The sequence below is a fragment of the Tenrec ecaudatus genome, chromosome 1 (genome assembly GCF_050624435.1).
Source record: "Tenrec ecaudatus isolate mTenEca1 chromosome 1, mTenEca1.hap1, whole genome shotgun sequence".
Lineage (NCBI taxonomy): Eukaryota > Metazoa > Chordata > Mammalia > Afrosoricida > Tenrecidae > Tenrec > Tenrec ecaudatus.
Window position 1 is genome coordinate 189,627,715 of NC_134530.1, and position 17,084 is coordinate 189,644,798.

At 40.6% G+C, this 17,084-nt stretch overlaps 1 protein-coding gene and 1 pseudogene across 1 annotated transcript in view; one reads left to right on the plus strand and one right to left on the minus strand.

The window, feature by feature from the left end:
- Positions 1-12,659, minus strand: part of LOC142429419 (cysteine-rich PDZ-binding protein pseudogene) — a 42,721-nt pseudogene extending 30,062 nt beyond the window's left edge.
- The window catches only part of PAPPA2 (pappalysin 2), a 359,519-nt gene that overhangs the window by 124,992 nt on the left and 217,443 nt on the right, over positions 1-17,084 (plus strand). The window lies entirely within an intron of this gene.

Sequence of the window (17,084 nt, forward strand, 5' to 3'; positions counted from 1 at the left end):
GCTCCTCAGATTATTTGTATGGCATAGAGATTTAATAAGAATGGTACAAGATAAAAACCTGATACATACCTTTCCTGTTTTTAAACATGCAGTACTTCCCTGTTCTTTTCAAAAAATTGCTGCTTGGTCTTTGTGTTAGACAGGGTTCTCTAGAGAAACAAAACCAGGACACTTAGGATTAGATAGATAGACAACATAATAACTTAATAGCTAATTAGTCCACAGAGCAGTACAAATGGCTCAGTTCAACTCACTTCTGTGAGACAGTTAATACACTGGCAGTCCTTCAACTCACGAGGGCTGCTGGGTGCAAGTCAAGGAAGCAGACAGCTTAGTCTTCTGTAGGGCAATACAGGCAGTCTGGCCACAGGCAGCAAACAGTAGGGCAGGGCAGCAACAGTCAGCCAGATGACAGGGTCCAACAGTCCCCAGCTCAAGTGACTTATACACCAGCAGTGTTGTGAAGCAGGTCTTGAAGGAACCTCAAACTATAGTGACACAGTTCACTGGTTGGGTGCTGAGCCATTTATCTCTTTGCCCTTCAATTAAACTGCAACCTTATTATTACCACAGGTGCTTATTGGACAGGTGGGCACAATAAACCTACTTACCACAGTGTTGATACAGATTCTGCATGAACACAATGAAGTGTTTTAGAATTAAACACGTTCTCTGCAATTGTTATGATCCATAAAGTCAAATGATTTACATAGTAAATGAAACATCTGCAACCATCTTTCTGATATCCTCTACTTCCAATCAAGATTCATCTGATATCAGCAAGGATACTGCTTGTTCCGCATCCTTTTCTGAACTCAGCTTGAATTTCTGGCAACATCTCAATGATATTCTGCTGCAATCATTTTTGAATCCTCTTCACCAAACTTTTACTGGCATCTGCTATTAATGATATTGCTTGATAATGTCTGCAATCTGTTGGGTCTCTTTTTAATGGAATGGATACAATTATGGATCTCTGCCAGTGGAATGTATTTATCAGGAACTCATTAATACCCTACTGTATTCACCCCATAGTTTTCATTGTCATCTGTGTTAATGTGTTCTAAATTTATATTCTGTTAAGATCAACAGAACCATCTATCAACTGTGTTATAAGCACCTACAATTAGATTATCTCAGGGGCCCCAAACTGCCACATAAGCCATTTGCTGCTCATTTCCCACCTAGGTGAATTGTGCTGCCCCCTACCTAGTTACTCAATTTAAAAACTCAGAAATCATTTTAACTTCTTCTTTTTATCTCCCCTCCTCTTGAAATTAGTTATCACCATCTATTGATTCTATTACAAAATATGTCTCAAACCCAACCACAATCTATGAGTTGGAGTCTCTGTTTCCAGTGTTGCATTCCTCAACCACCTTCTTTATGTTTCCCAAGACCAAAAGGCAGAGCTGCTCAGGTGTCTTCCTACTTTAGAGAGCTCCACGTTTCTTATCAGAGTTCACAGGGCCTTCGATAATCTGGCTGCTGTTAACCCTCTAAGCACTGCTCTTTTCACTCTCCTCCAAGTCTTATGAACTACGTCCCCTCTCTTACTCAAGCTCCTGTTCCATGCACTAATGGTTGCCTCCCCCCGCCATGCATCATGGCCCCCCCAGACATACTTCTTATCTGCCAGGTCTCAGTGTACATGCCCACTCTTGGAAGATGACATCAATGCTCCACATCTTGGACAAAAGCTCTATCAGCGAACTCTCAGATTGCCTTTGACTCTCTCTGTCTGAGCACCTGATGTGTCACAGGGTAAATTCTCTGAGGAGGAAATGCTGTCTGCCTGGGAATGCTCAGCTGTGTACATCCTAGCTGTCTAACAGCACCTGAAACCTAGAGGGTGACAGTAAATCCACTGCTAACAAGTGTGTCCCCTGTCTTTAAAAGTGTCAAGGGGTTCCATTTATTAGTACTCTTATAGTTTCCATTCACCTGTTTGAATTTTGAGAAACTATAAAGTTGAGAGGACACTTTGTTCTCATCGTTAGGTGCCATCAGGTCACTTCTACTCACAGTGACCCGATGTACAGCAGAACAAAATGCCACCTGCTCCTCCACCATCCTCACAATTGTTCTCGTGTTTGAGCCCATGATCGCAACCACTGTGTCAGTCCATGTTACCCAGGCCCTCCCTCATTAATTCTGCCCCTCTGCTTTACCTAGCACGATGGCTTTCTCAGGGACTGCTGTCTCTTGATAAATGTTCAAAGTCTGTGAGATGAAGTCTCCCCATCCTCACTTCTAAGGAGCATTCTGGCTGCACTTCTTCCAAGGCGCATCTCTGTGCTCCTCTGCCAGCGTGTGGTATGTTCAATGGTCCTTGCCAGCCCAGAGTTCAAATGCATCGATTTTCCTTTGGTTTGTGTTGTTAAAAAGGACTGACTTCTGGTGTATTTGTGCATGTGATAGTACAATGAGAAAGATTTGCTTGAAAGCAGGATTTGGAGAAAACCACTGGAAAGATTTTAAAGCAATGGAGAAAGGGACTTTAGGAGAAAATAAGCATGCACACACATAGCTGACTGAAAGACCGGGTGACTTCATGGGAAATAAGATGTGTCTGCTTCAGTTATCCACAAGGACTATTTCTCTGGGGAAAAGCTTCCTATTTTTAAACCCAGCATAATGCCTGTAGGATTACATTGTCCATTCCTACCCAGGCCTCGAGAGTTTATCATTAGGCAGTGTTTTTGCCAAGAACCTGTTCTGCCTTTAGTCACCATAGGAAGCCTTGTCAAAGAAAGGGAAAGGTTGGGCTTTGGGTGTATTTTTATCTTTTCCACTCTTCCAGAATAGCAAGTTGTTCATTCTCCTCCTGGAAGTACAGCCCTTTCACGTGACTGGATTCTTGTGGCTTAAGAGGTTCCTGCAACCAGGACTAGCTGTGAACTTGGGATGGAGAAGGGGGGGGTAGTCTCTACCTCGTTTTTCAACTACAGCTCATTTCCACCAATCATAGTTTAGACTATTACTAAGGGAGTATTTGATATAACACAAAAGGATTAATGAAAATGCAGTCATCGGAAAAAAGCGTGATCCTTGTTTACTGGAAACTTTTTCCAGCTGATGAGATAAGGAATACTCTTATATATGGACTTGGGAAGAGGTAAGGATGAGAGTACAATGACTTTTGAAAAATAATCAATATAAAAATAACAATACAGAGGCATACAAAGAAGAAAGGAAAATCACACTACTTGCTTCAGTTCCTTCTATATTTCACTCAACACTGACTTACTTAAGCATATGGTTTTAAATTAATAAGATTGTATTACATTTACTATTGTACAGCCTCAATTTTCACTCAGTGATGTATTGGGGCTGTTTTATACCATAATTAGCATAGATCTAGACCACTATTTTAAAAATCATTTTATTGGGGGCTCGTATAATTCTTATCACTATCCGTACATCCATCCATTGTGTCAGGTGCATATGTGCAAGTGCATTGTGTCAAGTGCCATCATCATTCTCAAAACATTTGCCCTCCACTTGAGCCCTTAATATCAGCTACTCCTTTTACCCCTCCTTCCACACTCCCCCCTACCTCATGGACCCTTCATCATTCATAAATTATTATCATTTTGTCATATCTTTCATTGTCCGGCATCTCCCCCTACCCTCTTCTCTGCTGTCCAACCCCAGGGAGGAGGCTATACGTAGATTCTTGTAATCAGTTCCCCCGTTTCTATCCCATGTTCCCTCCACCCTCCAGGCATCACCACTCTCACCACTTATCCTGGAGAAGTCATCTGTCTTGGATTCCCTATGATTCCAGTTGCTATCTGTACCTATGTACATCCTCTGGTCTAGCCAGATTTGTAAGGTAGAATTGGGATCACGAGAGTGAGGGGAGGAAGTATTTAAGAACTAGAGGCAAGTTTTATGTTTCTTCGTTGCTACCCTGCACCCTGATTGGCTCATCTCCTCCCCACAACCCTTCAGTAAGGGGGTGTCTGGTTGGCTGATGATGGGCTTTGAGTCTCCACTCTGCACTCACACATTTACAATGATATGATTTTTTGGTCCTTGATTCTTGATACCTAGTCCCTTTGATAACTCATGGTCACACATGCTGGAGTGTTTCTTCCATATGAGTTTTGTTGCTTCTGAACTAGATGGCCACTTGTTTATCTTGGAGCCTCCAAGACCCCAGATGCTATATCTTTTGATAGCCGGGAACCATCAGCTTTCTTCACCACATTTGCTTATGCACACATTTGTCTTCATTGATCATATCAGGAAGGTGGGCACCCACTGATATGATTTTTACTTCTTTGATGTCTGATAACTGGTCCCTTCTACACCTTGTGGTCAGACAGGCTGGTGTGCTTCTTCCATGTGGGCTTTGATGCTTCTCAGCTAGATGGCCACTTGTTTATCTTCAAGCCTTTAAGATGCCAGATGTTATATCTTTTGATAGCCAGGCACCATTAGCTTTCTCCACCACATTTGTTTATGCACACGTTTGTCTTCAGTAAATCATTTTATTGGGGGTTCATACAACTCTTATCATAATCCATACATACACCCATTGTGTTAAGCACATTTGTACATTTGTTGTCATAATCGTTTCAAAACATTTGCTTTCTACTTGAGCCCTTAAGATCAGCTCCTCAATTTTCCCCCTCCCTCCCTGCTCCCACTCCCTCATGAACCCTTGATAATTTATAAATTATTATTGTTTTGTCATATCTTACACTGTCCGACGTCTTTATTTTTAGGGTCTTCATGGTGTAAATATTGCCTACTTTTGGTTTGTCTTACCAAATTCATGTTAATAGAGATTGAAATTATTTACATTCTGTTGTTCTACTCTGCTTTGCGATTCTATGACTTTAATAGCACAGCACACTCTGGTGTCATTTGATTATGCTATTATACTTCCTATACTATACTGTTCTTGTAGAGAAACCCTGGCTGGGTAGTGGATTACCTGTTGGGCTACTAACTGCAAGGTCAGCAGTTTGAAACCACCAGCTGCTCCTCAGAAGAAAGAGGAGACATTTTTGTCTGCTAGAGTGACAGTTTCAGAACCCACAGGAACAGACTTAACCTGTCCTGTAGTGCTGCTATGCATCAAAATTTCCTCAAAGGCAGTGCTTTGTTCTTGTAGGTTCATGTTTGACACCTGTAGGAGTCTATCTTTAAGTTAAAGATTTAAAAGTAGGATTACTACCATGGGCAACTCTTGCCAAAATATACATATATATTGAATTGGCTATTGTATTTCATAGACTAGCCTAAACGATCCAGAGATTTAAGACCTAGGGACTCATTTCATGCTGAGTCGTTCAATCTGGGTTTCACAGGAGAGATGAGCTAGTAGGGGGCTTCACTCTCAGGTAGAATTCTGATCATTAACTGGGTAATGGAAGAGCAGCATAAGCAAACACAAAAGTCCAAACCAAACCCACCACCACTGAGTTGGTCCTAACTCATAGCAACCTTCCGTAGGGTTTCTGATACTAACTCTTTAGGTGGCTGGCAACTTCAGCTTTCTCCCCTGCAGCAGCTGGTACATTTGAACTGCCAATCTTGTAGTTAGCACCCTAATGCCTAGCCAAGAGTGCCACGAGGAAGGAGAAAAAGTGGAAGTATTTTTGGCAGCAATAAGTAACTCAATCTGTGGAACGCTATTGGGGTAAGCCTGAAGGTCAGCTAGGTTGAGTGGGAAGGTTAAATTTAGTAGGCGTATGACCACTTTAAAGTATTGAAGTGCAAGGAAATCACTTTGAGGACTAACGTGTGCCTACCCTAATCCCTGGTATTTTCACTTGCTTCATATGCATGTGAAAGTTGGACATTGAATGAAGAAGATTTGAAGAAGTCATTGCATTTGGATCGTGGTAAGAACATTGAAAGTATCATGGACTGTCAAAAGAACCAATATATCTGTCTTGGAAGAAGTACAGTCGAAATGCTCCTTACAAGCAAGGAGGACAAGCCTTTTCCTCATATATTTTAGACGTATTATCAGGAGAGACCAGGCAAAGGACATCGTGCTTGGTAAAGAAGATCAGTGAAAAGGAGAAGGAAAATCCACGAGATGGCTTGATGCAGTGGCTGTACCAATGGGCCCAAACAGAAGCACAATTGTGAGCGTGGGCTAAGACCCAGCATTGTTTGTCCTGTTGTATTTAAGCACCGAAGAAGAGCAAGAACAATAACAACAATGGTATGACCTCCAGATTGAGGGGCAGATTTATCAGGCAGAAATGTTCAAAGAGTCTTAGAAAATCATATTTGCTTGAGAAAAGTCAAATCCTCAAACACCCTCTGGAATGCAGGTCCACTCTGAACACTTGTGATCACCAGGAGTAGGAACTGACTGTACAACAAATAAAATCAACGATAATGTATAAATCATTAGCATTGAAGTCAATAATTGAATAATGAGAATGTTTGAGACCTTCAAGTTTGTGAAAATTGAGTGCTTCAGGGATGGTTTTGCTCAATCCAAGAATTAGGTCTTTGTTGTTTCTGAACTTTTTCCTTCTGTCTGAGTTTCTCAAGGTGGAAAAGTCACTTATTAATAACTAAAGGTTAGAAGGTTTTCCATATGTTGAGGCAAAATATTCCCCTTTATGATTTCTCCCCCATCAACCTCCATTCTTTCCTCTGCAGTTACATGGAGCAAAGCTTTATATGCAATTGAATTGAAAATATTTAACCAAACCTTTCTTTTTAATTTATTTTCACATGGCTGTGCCCTAGAACTATAAATGGAAGGATGACTTTCAAATTCAGCAGCAAGCTCGACCTGTAGTGGTGTTTAAGTTTAGCAGTTCAAAATGACCAAGCCACTCCTCAGGGGAACAAAGATAAGGCCTTCTATGCCTATGAAAGATTACAGTTTCAGAAATCCACAGGGGCAGTTCTCACTCTGTCCCCTGTCCAGTAAGGACGCTATGAGTCATTATTGGCTAAATGACAGCACCCAGTTTGCCTTGTCAAGTTTAAGAAGCAAACTTTTCAAGCTGACAGTCTACCACCATCACCAATACCTGCACCATTTTTCACTTTCTTTTTAGACTATTAAATATTACCATTTCTCCTGCCATTCTTTGCATGGCATGGTTGCTTAATCATCCTCTTTTTCTTTCTCTATCTCTGTTGTGCTCTCTCTCTCTCCATCCATGTCTAAAGTTCAATGTCCTTAAAGAGAGTCAGCTCTAACCAAGCACGGGTGCATCCCAGGACTCTATAAATCACCTGCCCTCACCCAGAAGCCACATTTCACTATTAGTAACAACTGAAATCTACAGGGATACCTAATACTCTGTTTTAGCAATTGTTTGTTTATCCCTTAACTCAAATACTTATAATTCTAGATACGTTTGAAACTTTTAATTTTGTCTTTTGAATTCAACCTCATTATTATAACTACTTAAAATCTACTGGAATCTTTATTGGGCTGCCAGTGAGCTACCTCTCCCTTCTTTTCATGTCGTAGTGGAGGATTTTATTCTATTTTTATCTTTTCTTTTTTATTGTTGTAGAAATGTATTTAATACAACATTAGCCGAATCAACAGTACTCATATGCACAATTCTGTACTACTAATTACATTTCTCTTAAATGAATGTTATTTACAAATTTGATAAGCATAAATTCTAGGAACTTTTCCATGGAATTGATGAAGCTATTTCATGACATAAGAGAAAATATAAAGTTGTGGGTCAATGTTGGAAGCTCCCTGTCCATTTGTTTTAGATTTAATGGAAATTGTTAAGAATCAGATGTCCCAGCCTCCTATAGAGATGCCATAGTGAGATGAGCAAATGTTCTTTTGAATCAGTTCCTTTCTCTGAGGAAGCGTCCCCCTTCAGAACCTCAAAAGAAACCACAAAAACAATGACCAAAGTAGGGATTTATTTTGCACTTTGCTTTTTCTTCTAGTGATTCCATGTTCCAGCAGTCACATTCTTCTTATCTAATCCATAGAATTTATTTGAAAATGCTTCTAGGAATTGACTGAGATTTTTCACCTGTATTTCCCTAATTCTTTTTCCCGTATGAGAAACTGACATATTGTTCTGTCTTCTGGCACCTCTATGCTATCCCCAAAGATGAATGCTAGTGGTTACATAAGTACCAAAACAGGTCCATTATTTTGGATCTTGGGCTGAATTCTTATAATTCTAGATACTCATGGAGTCAAAAACAATTATTTCACGATTTATTTAATCAACTAGGACATTTAGTTTCCTTTAGTCCATTTTTCAGACGTTTCTACTTGAAGAACTACAATTGAATATTGAAAACATAATGGAAATATCATCTTTGAATCAGTCAAGATTCGGTGGCAACAAACCATTCTAGTTATTTAAACAAAAAAATTCAATTTAGTTGTTCACAAGGTTCTTTGAGTCCTTGGCTGCTAACTGGAAGGTTGGAAGTTCAAGAGACTCTTTGGGAGACAGGCTTAGTGATCTACTTGCAAAATCAACCACTGATTTCTTGTCGAGCACAGTTCTTCTCTGACATAAACTGGGCTGGAAAGACTGGAGTCCATTTAATGGCAGCTGGTTATAAGAGTTTGGGAAGAACTTGGGTGGTAGGATTATGTGAATGAACCTTAAAAGAAAAAGTCCCTTTAGAACATGACCACACAGATGGAGCTTCTACCTCTGTCACAGACAGAGAGTAATGATGTTGAAGACCTTAGAACCTTTGGTTTCGGGAACACCCTGACTGTCTGGTGTCCAGGGATTAGAGAGCTACTGCTGCTAATCAAATTTCTTTTATTCCTGCTTTCTTGTTGGAGGAGTAAGATTCCTTGGAGGAAAATGTATATTAATTAAATAGGGCATTTGATCACATCTCCCTGTCATCTTTATAGGAGGATGGGAAAATGGATTAATAACAACTTATATTAATCCTAAAACAACCAGAAGGGAAGATTTTAACATTGGGGCCCAGGCTCCCGTATTTGCCCTTATTTCAGCCAACTGAGTTACACTGTGTCTTGTAGGTCCACATGAGCAATAGATGTGTGACCCACAGCCTTTTTCTCAAGACCCACATACCCGGTGACTGGGCACTAGAATACTACTGCACAATCCGGCCTGCAGACGGAGAAGGGAGGGGCAGTTAGAGTAGGCTCTTCATCTGACTGCCACCTTCCAACTCTAATGAGAGGGCCCAACTGATTGATAGAATGTACATTATATCCAGATCCCGCTAGCCAAGGAGCTGGGGAAGCACAATGTTAACTTCTCCGTTCTTCAAAACGGGAAGACACCAAAGCTAGAATAAATGTTGACAAGCCAATATGCAATATCTCCCTAACGTCCTATGATGCCTGATCCTCTAAGCAAGGTTTCACGCCATTCTTGCATCTGCATTTATACACAGTGCTATTAGAGGGCCTGCCATCTTATAGGATACTCATGTGGTTATATGGTTATCTTATCCACTAGACTGTGCTTCTTAAAAATGAATTAGGCCTGATATATCTTTTCATTGTGAGGATCCAATGGAGTGACTAATGTAAGTACAGAATACAGAATGTGTGCTCTGGAGTAAGACATTCGATTACAAGCTGTTTGGCTTGGGGCAAGTGGTGTACTCTCTGTAAGCCTTTGTTTGTTATCTGAAAAGTGAAATAACCATGCCAACCTCATAAATTGTTGTGAAATTTAAACGAGAAAAATATATGAAACGTCTGGCATATAGATGAGACTCAATACACGGTGATCATTGTCATTGTGAGGAGAAAATCAATAGCACAGGTAAGTAACTGGATGGCAGATTTCAAAAGGTCCAGTTTTGATTCGCCTTTTATGGCATTAAGGAGTCTCAGGGTGGTATGAAATGCTAGTCGTCAGCTGTTAATGAAAATGTCCGTGGTTTGAGCCCACTCAGAGCTACCTCAGCAGGAAGACCTGGCAAACGACTTTGAAAATATAGTTGACCCCTGAACACCCCTTAGAGCCCGGTTCTGTTCTGACATGCTTTGGGTCACTGTGAGTTGGAACACGTTCAACAGTGAGTAGTTGACTGTCAGCAAATAGACGATGAAGAGTTTATATTATTCTTGTTACTTGAAAATTGGAGAGTTTTTAATTTATTATTCTTTGCAGTCTTTTTGTTTGGTGGGTGTATGCTGATTCTGAGCTATACCTCTTTTATCCTAGTTTTCACAGCTTTATGCTATTCCTTCTTCCACGATCCTACATATACACTATTATATTACCTTAACATTTCATGATAATTTTTTATATTATCTTAACATTTCAGTTCAGTGGAGGGTTTTTGATGGAAGTGAATTTTCTTTGATGCTTCATTTCCTCCTTTATACTTTTTAATTAGGACAATCTGACATTAAGTTGATTTTCAAGGCTTTTGTCTTTTCATCTCCAAAAAACATTTTCTCCTTGAGAGTCCTAGACCATGGAATCACTCCTTTTTAAAAATATGTTTTCTTAAAATTTGAATTCTCGGAATTACTAGCCTTGGCTGTGGGGAATGCTACAATGTCATGGCTTCTTGTACTTCAAGAATTCATCTGCCCCATGTCAGTAGCGAATTCTTACTTAATAGGGAGAATTAAAATCAAACTAGATGATCTCTTTGTTGTTTCCTGGACTTTTTGAAGGATGATATCATAAAGTTAAGAAAAGAACTTCTGAGAAGTACTGTTATGGCTATTAGCAGAATCAACTTTCAGGCTGAGATACTCAGCCGACATTCTGACTCATTACTGTATCTTTATTCAGAGTTAATTATGCAAGCTGCCCTTGGGAGATATCAAAGCCATCTTTCACTAACTAGGTCAACCTTGCTTTTTGCCCGTAAGAGTCTCATTTCTATTTTATTTTCGTTTGCTTTCGTTAAAGCAAAATGATGATACATTGGGTTAAATGTTAGGCTCAAAGGCTGGTGGTTCAAAACCACCAGCTGCTCAGTGAAAGAGAAGCAAAGTAGTCAGCTTCTGTGCAGATCTACAGCCGTGCAAATCCGAGTGAGCGATTCTACTCTTTCTGCAGAGTTGCTGTGAGTCAGAATCAACCTGTTGGTTTGGTTGCTGCTCCATGAGTGACCAGCCTTTATATCTTAGATGTAAATGTTGTTTGTTCCCTGTGGGCCGCATGCTGAATCCTTTACTATAGAGTTACCACATGGGAACATATAAGGACGTGAATGTTGTATGATGATGCACTCTTGGGTCTCGCGCCGGAGACAGAAAGTGTTTGATGAGGGAACAATCTACATTTCTGAATTTGCACCGGAGAGCTAGGTGACTGCATTTTTGTGCTCCGAGAGCCTATAAGCCCTGGGGTGTGGGTTACAGTGGAGGTGTTGCTCGAACAGGTAAAGGGGAAGATGCAGAGAGCAGGCAGCACAAGAAATGAAGGTGGCAAGGAACCCTTTTTTGGGAGGAGTCGGGGGGGGGCGGGGGGGAGTAGAAAAATCATGGTTTCCAGCAGTGATAGGAAGACTTAGATTTAAACTTGCCAAAATACCTGAACTCTGGCACAAACTGTTTCTGCGGAAGGAATTGGCTGAGAGTCCTTCGGGGCACCTGGCTTTGTTCTAGAGAAAGCTGCCTGGCCACTTGAGAAGAGGAAGTGTGGGAAAGAGGGCTCTGGGTCCCAGACAATGCACACAGGGCTCCTCTCTACCTTGTTTTTCAGTATGTCAGCTTTTGAAATTGTCTTTCACATTTTATAAGACACCTTGGGATCTTTTTTCTTTCTGGTTTCATTCTTGAATTATTTCTATCATTCTATAAATGACATATTCATCTCCCTTTTCATCCATAATCCTGGTCAATTTAAGATCTTTGTTCTTTTTACTGCATCTATTTATATCGTTTCACCTCCCCCTGAGTATTATTCTCTTTTGGGTGGTAAAAACTCTTTCTTAATAAATCACTTTTAATGTAAGATGCTAAACTAAGCATTTAAGGATAATATCCATGCTTTCTGTCCTAATTTTGAGCCCAGCTCTGGCCACATTAGTTGGCAAGCTAAGGGGCTTATCTTCCTCAGCTCTGATTAACCCCTGAATAGCTCTGATTAATGTCTAACTAGGTGTTATATGGGAAACATATTCTGCATGCAAAGCAGGTTCACTCACATTTGTGCTTTGGTCCTCTGGGTTAGAGAATAATCTGATCACAGTCTTTGTTTCTAACAAAATAAGGCTTTTCTCTATTAATTTAATTAGTGACTATTTCTAACTGGCTGAGACATTTTATTTTTACTCACTACCTACTACTTGCTGATTTCCAACTTTATTTAGGTGGAGTGCAGAAGTCTAATGATCCCACCTGATTCACCACCAGCATGCTATAAACACTCTCATCTGGAAAGATCATTCATAACTGGAGAGGGGACAGGCAAGAAGGGTGAGGTAGTTAGTTTAGTGTGCCAACCTGGCCAATAAACACATGTGGGGTTAATTGAAGGGCGGAGGGATAAATGGCTCAGTGAATCTCGCCTTTCTAGTTCTTGGGTCTCTTGCTTTTTGATGGTTGGATCAGGGTCCAGCTGCCTTAGCCAGTTCCCTGCTTCAGCTGGCAAGGCTGACTTCCTGCAAGACATCCCTGAGGAGAAGCCACATGGACCTACCCCGATGAAGACCTCGTTGCTGGAGCAGTCATGTGGAGACTCCTGCCAGCGCCCAGATGCTTGCATGTTCACTGATTTGGCTTTCCTCCTTCAGTCGGCATCATTGTGTGTGTTTTGTGAGATGGAGGAGTACTTTATGGATTAGCGTCAGACATATGGGTTAATGTTGGACTTGTGGGCTTTGGCAGCACTGGGTTGGGATGTTTTATTAATATGCACTTAACCTTTATGTAAAAGTCTCTCTTATACATGAGTTTCTGTGGATTTGTTTCTCTAAAGTACCCAGACTAACACAAAGGGAGAGGGAGATGAAATTGGTAGCAGAGAAGGAGATTTGAGGGAAGGTTCTCAAGCAAGAGTAGTGGAAAGGATCGGTTGAGGGCATGTAGAAATGGGGGGTGGGGCGGGCAAGGTGGGTAAAGGACAGGGAAGCCATAACAGAGGCTAGTTACACGGAGGTTTGGGGGAAGTGGAGAAGGAGAAAGGAGAAGAAACCGTCAGTCACCAGACCTTAAGTTTAATTGGAAGCCTAGAACAGAAACACAGAATGATGATACCTTTTGTTCATTGATACCTTTACTGAGCAGTTCAGTGCATAATTCTCTCCTTTTCTCCTGCCTTTCTTTGCTTAATTTCCTCCCTCCTTCCCTTCTTTTCCCACCTTCTCTTCTTTTCTTCCTTTCTCTCACTTCTTTCTTTTCTTCCTCTCTTCTCTCTTCCTTTCTTGATCTATTGAAATGTCTCCCAATTAAAGAGCTGGTTTGATGTCAGCATGGCCCCAAGACATCAATTTGTCAATCAAGGAAATTGTAGTTATGTTTAATGAGAGGGGCTATAACTAATGTACAGGGAAAATCAGATGATGGCCCAAACAACCGTTTTCTCTAGGAAAGCAGGGAAAGCAATATTCTTCTGATCACAAACGACTATTCGTGGGAGGTAGATTGTTGGTTGGAGCTTAGAATCTTTCCAAAATAGTATACGTCAATAAGAAGTAAGCATTTTTGGTTCACTAGCAAGACCTTTTTTGTTTTGTTTTACTATGATTCTAGGTTTTGGTTCTGTGACAAAGAATACAATAATAATCTTTTATAAAATCTCTTTATTATTGTGTAGTCTTTTCCTTGCCAGTATCTATTTATGCTATGAGTTCAATAGATGCCATCAAAAGCCTGGTTGGCAGGCGAGCAGGAGAGGCAGAGCAAACAGGAGAAGAAGGGTCGAGCTGTCCTAACATTTGCTTCTGGGTTGAGAAATTTCAGTATCTGGGCTTGTCTACGCAAAGAGCAACAGCAAAGAATAATCTACACAGGGAGTTTCCACCTTAGGCTGAAGGAGCTGCCTGTCCAGCTAAAACTGCAACGAGAACATTTCTCCCTTTGGGATGAAATAGTGGGAAGCACCCAGTGAGTCTGACAGACTGTCAAGTTCTAGCTTATTTGTTCCTTATTAAAGTAGCACACAAGTGAGGAGGACAGATGCTCTACTTGCTCATAGTAGAGTTTCCATTTTGGCTGCTGCCAGAAAGAAGAAGGTCTCTGACTATCTAACACTCTACAAAGGAACGAAATATTTGTTGTTTTGTAACAGGTCCACACTTCATGCGATTTCAATAGACCTTTAATTTTGTGTGTAAATGCAAGCATAATAGCTAATCTCAAGGTCAGCAGTTTGAAACCACCAACAGTCCCTTGGGGGAAATGATGAGGCTTTCTAGTCCTGTAAAGTTTCAGAGTGAGAAACCCACGGGGCAGGTCTACTCAGTCTGATGGGGTTGCTATAAGCTGAATAGGGCTACAGGCAGTGAGTTGTTGAGCACTTTCAAGGCCACCAAGAAAGATACTCCGAGTATCATAAGGCAGTAAAGACAGGTAGAGGTTTGGGATTTTGAGTGTTTTATTTATTTATAAGTTTATTGTAGATTAGGTGAACGTGTATAGAACCAATTTATTTTCTATTCAACAACTCATGTGGGATTTGTATTGTGACATTAGCTCATTAGTTGTAGTTCCCTTGATATAGGAATACAGTTCGTACTTCCTCCCTGGCTTCTCTATTTCTGCTCTTCCTTTGCATTTCCCTTCTTGAATTCTGCATTTGCTTTGAGAAAAAGCAGAATACCGGCCTTAAAGTGTATCTGAGGGCACAGTAGAGGGGTGAGGGATGGGAAATAGAGGGAATGGAGGGACGGAGGGGTGGTGGTGATATTTCATTCATCTCTTTCTGACCAGTAAATATCTCTCTCTCTCTCTCTCTCTCTCTCTCTCTCTCTCTCTCTCTCTCTCTCTCTCTCTCTCTCTCTCTCTGTTATGATTTTGAATACTTTTCATCCTTCTCTGCCCAGTACCATCTATTGTTGTCCAGATCAGAGCAGCCTTCAGTGGCAGCTGGGTATCATTCATTTCTTCTGGTATCAGGGTTGCAGAAGTATGGTTTGGAGTTGTCCATTCATCTTTTGTGCTAACTGTTTGCTCGAGTCTGATTTTATTCATTCTTCTATGCTCTGGTGAGGGTGAGAGCAATAGTTGCATCATACGCGGCTGCTTGTAAGCATTGAAGACCCCAGTTGGTGCTCATCAAAGTAGATGTGGAACATGGTCTTTGTGCTAACGGACCTCGATGCCCCCGGCAATGTGATCCTAAATCCTCAAGCGCAGTGACTCAAAATTTAAAGTGTTTGGTGCGGCTGAAATTTTTCAGAACGTGGCTCCCTGTTTGACTATATCCTTGAATATATTTTCAGCACCTGTATAGGTAAGGGGCCTTCAAAAAATTTGTGGAAGACTCCTATTATCTTTTCATTCAATTTTTTCGACAAACTTTTTGAACTTTCTTTATACCTATGTGTGTATTCTCGTTTGCCTTTCCACATTTATTCAGCTTGCATATCTACCTATGTATCAAGTCCTGGATATGTTTTGTACTTAAAATTATTACAGGATTGTATGTGTAACAGAATGTATCTTTGTCGTCTTTTCCTCTTGCATACTTCACAGCGTCTTCCTGTACCTTGCTCATGTTGTTGGAGAATCTCTCTTATTGTATCATGCCAGTAATGCTTCCCGGGTTTTCCTGTGTCCGCCCTCTAGTGAGTGGCTTCCTTGCGCATCCCAGGAAGCCTGAAAGAGTGTTTCTTCCTATATATTTTCTTGACTTTCCCCACTAGTGGTCGCATCCTTCGTTTGTGCGTTTGTGATTGATTTCACTAAGCATGAAGACGTCCAGAGTCACCCATGGCATGTGTTACAGCTTCTTCATAATTCCTCAACATTGAGGAGCAGCCTGTTTTGCGTGTGTAAAGTAGTTTGCTTATTGACTCATTCGTTTTATTATTTTATTATCATGAATAAGGAGATGGAGCTTTTAAAAGCTTGCTATCAACTGGGAGTTAATACACCTAGCATTTCGTTCCACAGTTCAGTTACGTCTAGCAGCATTGTACAATTCCTACCACAATCAGTTTAAAAATATTTTTTCTTCCCAGATTCCTTGACGTCGTCTCCCTTCCCTCATCCCTACGCCTGACCAAACCCTTATTCTACTTGCTGTAGCCATAGGTGTATCAATCCTGGGTTTCCTACACCCCAAATCAGAAATACATGTAACACAACATCGAGAGGGTGTCCCCCAAAGACATGACACCACTGTGATACATCCTAATATGAACAACCAGATTAGGTCAGGCATGTGTTGAAAACCAGATCAGGATCAGGTCAGGCAGGCATGTATCAGGGGGTGGGAGGCATGTATCAGGGGGTGGGAGGCAGATCAACGTTTTAACTGTTCAAGTCAGATTTATGCCTTCTATCTTATGCTCATCTCTCCAATGCACCCTGCTTTTATGAATTAATGTAAAAAGAAGAGAAATGATTCTGTGATTAGCAATCATTTCAGAAGCTTTATATTATTCTCTTCTCTATAAATAATATCCTCATCTTTCTTTGTTTTAACCTGTGCATCTCATCCATTATTTTCTTCAAACTGATAATGCTTAGCATAAGCATATGCTGAAATAGAGTTCAATTGAAATTCCTATCATAATAGAGACTATGCAATATGATTAAAAGAGCCAGGGACTGAGATTTGGAAGGACTTCGTAACCTTGACTTAGGAGTAACTCTATTAGCAGTTTCATTGGATTCATATTGAAGAAGAGATCTGTATGTCAAGTGGGCAAACGGGCATGACGTCAGTTAGTTAGTGGTCAGCATTTTCCTACATAATAACGGTGTGACCTTGGATAGATTATATTTCCCCAAAAGAATTTTCCTCATATCTGCAATAAGAAGACTAGTATTCTCTCCCTACTAAGCTGTGAGAATAGAAATTGTATAATGCATTTATGGGTCAGCATATAGCAATTGTTTAATAAACATTATTCATTATTGGTTTTGTTAGCAATATTAATATTAAGTGAACTGCCCGCCATCTCAATAAGCAACAAAACTGAGAGGAACAAAGATGTGTGTTCATCATTTCATCATTTTGGAC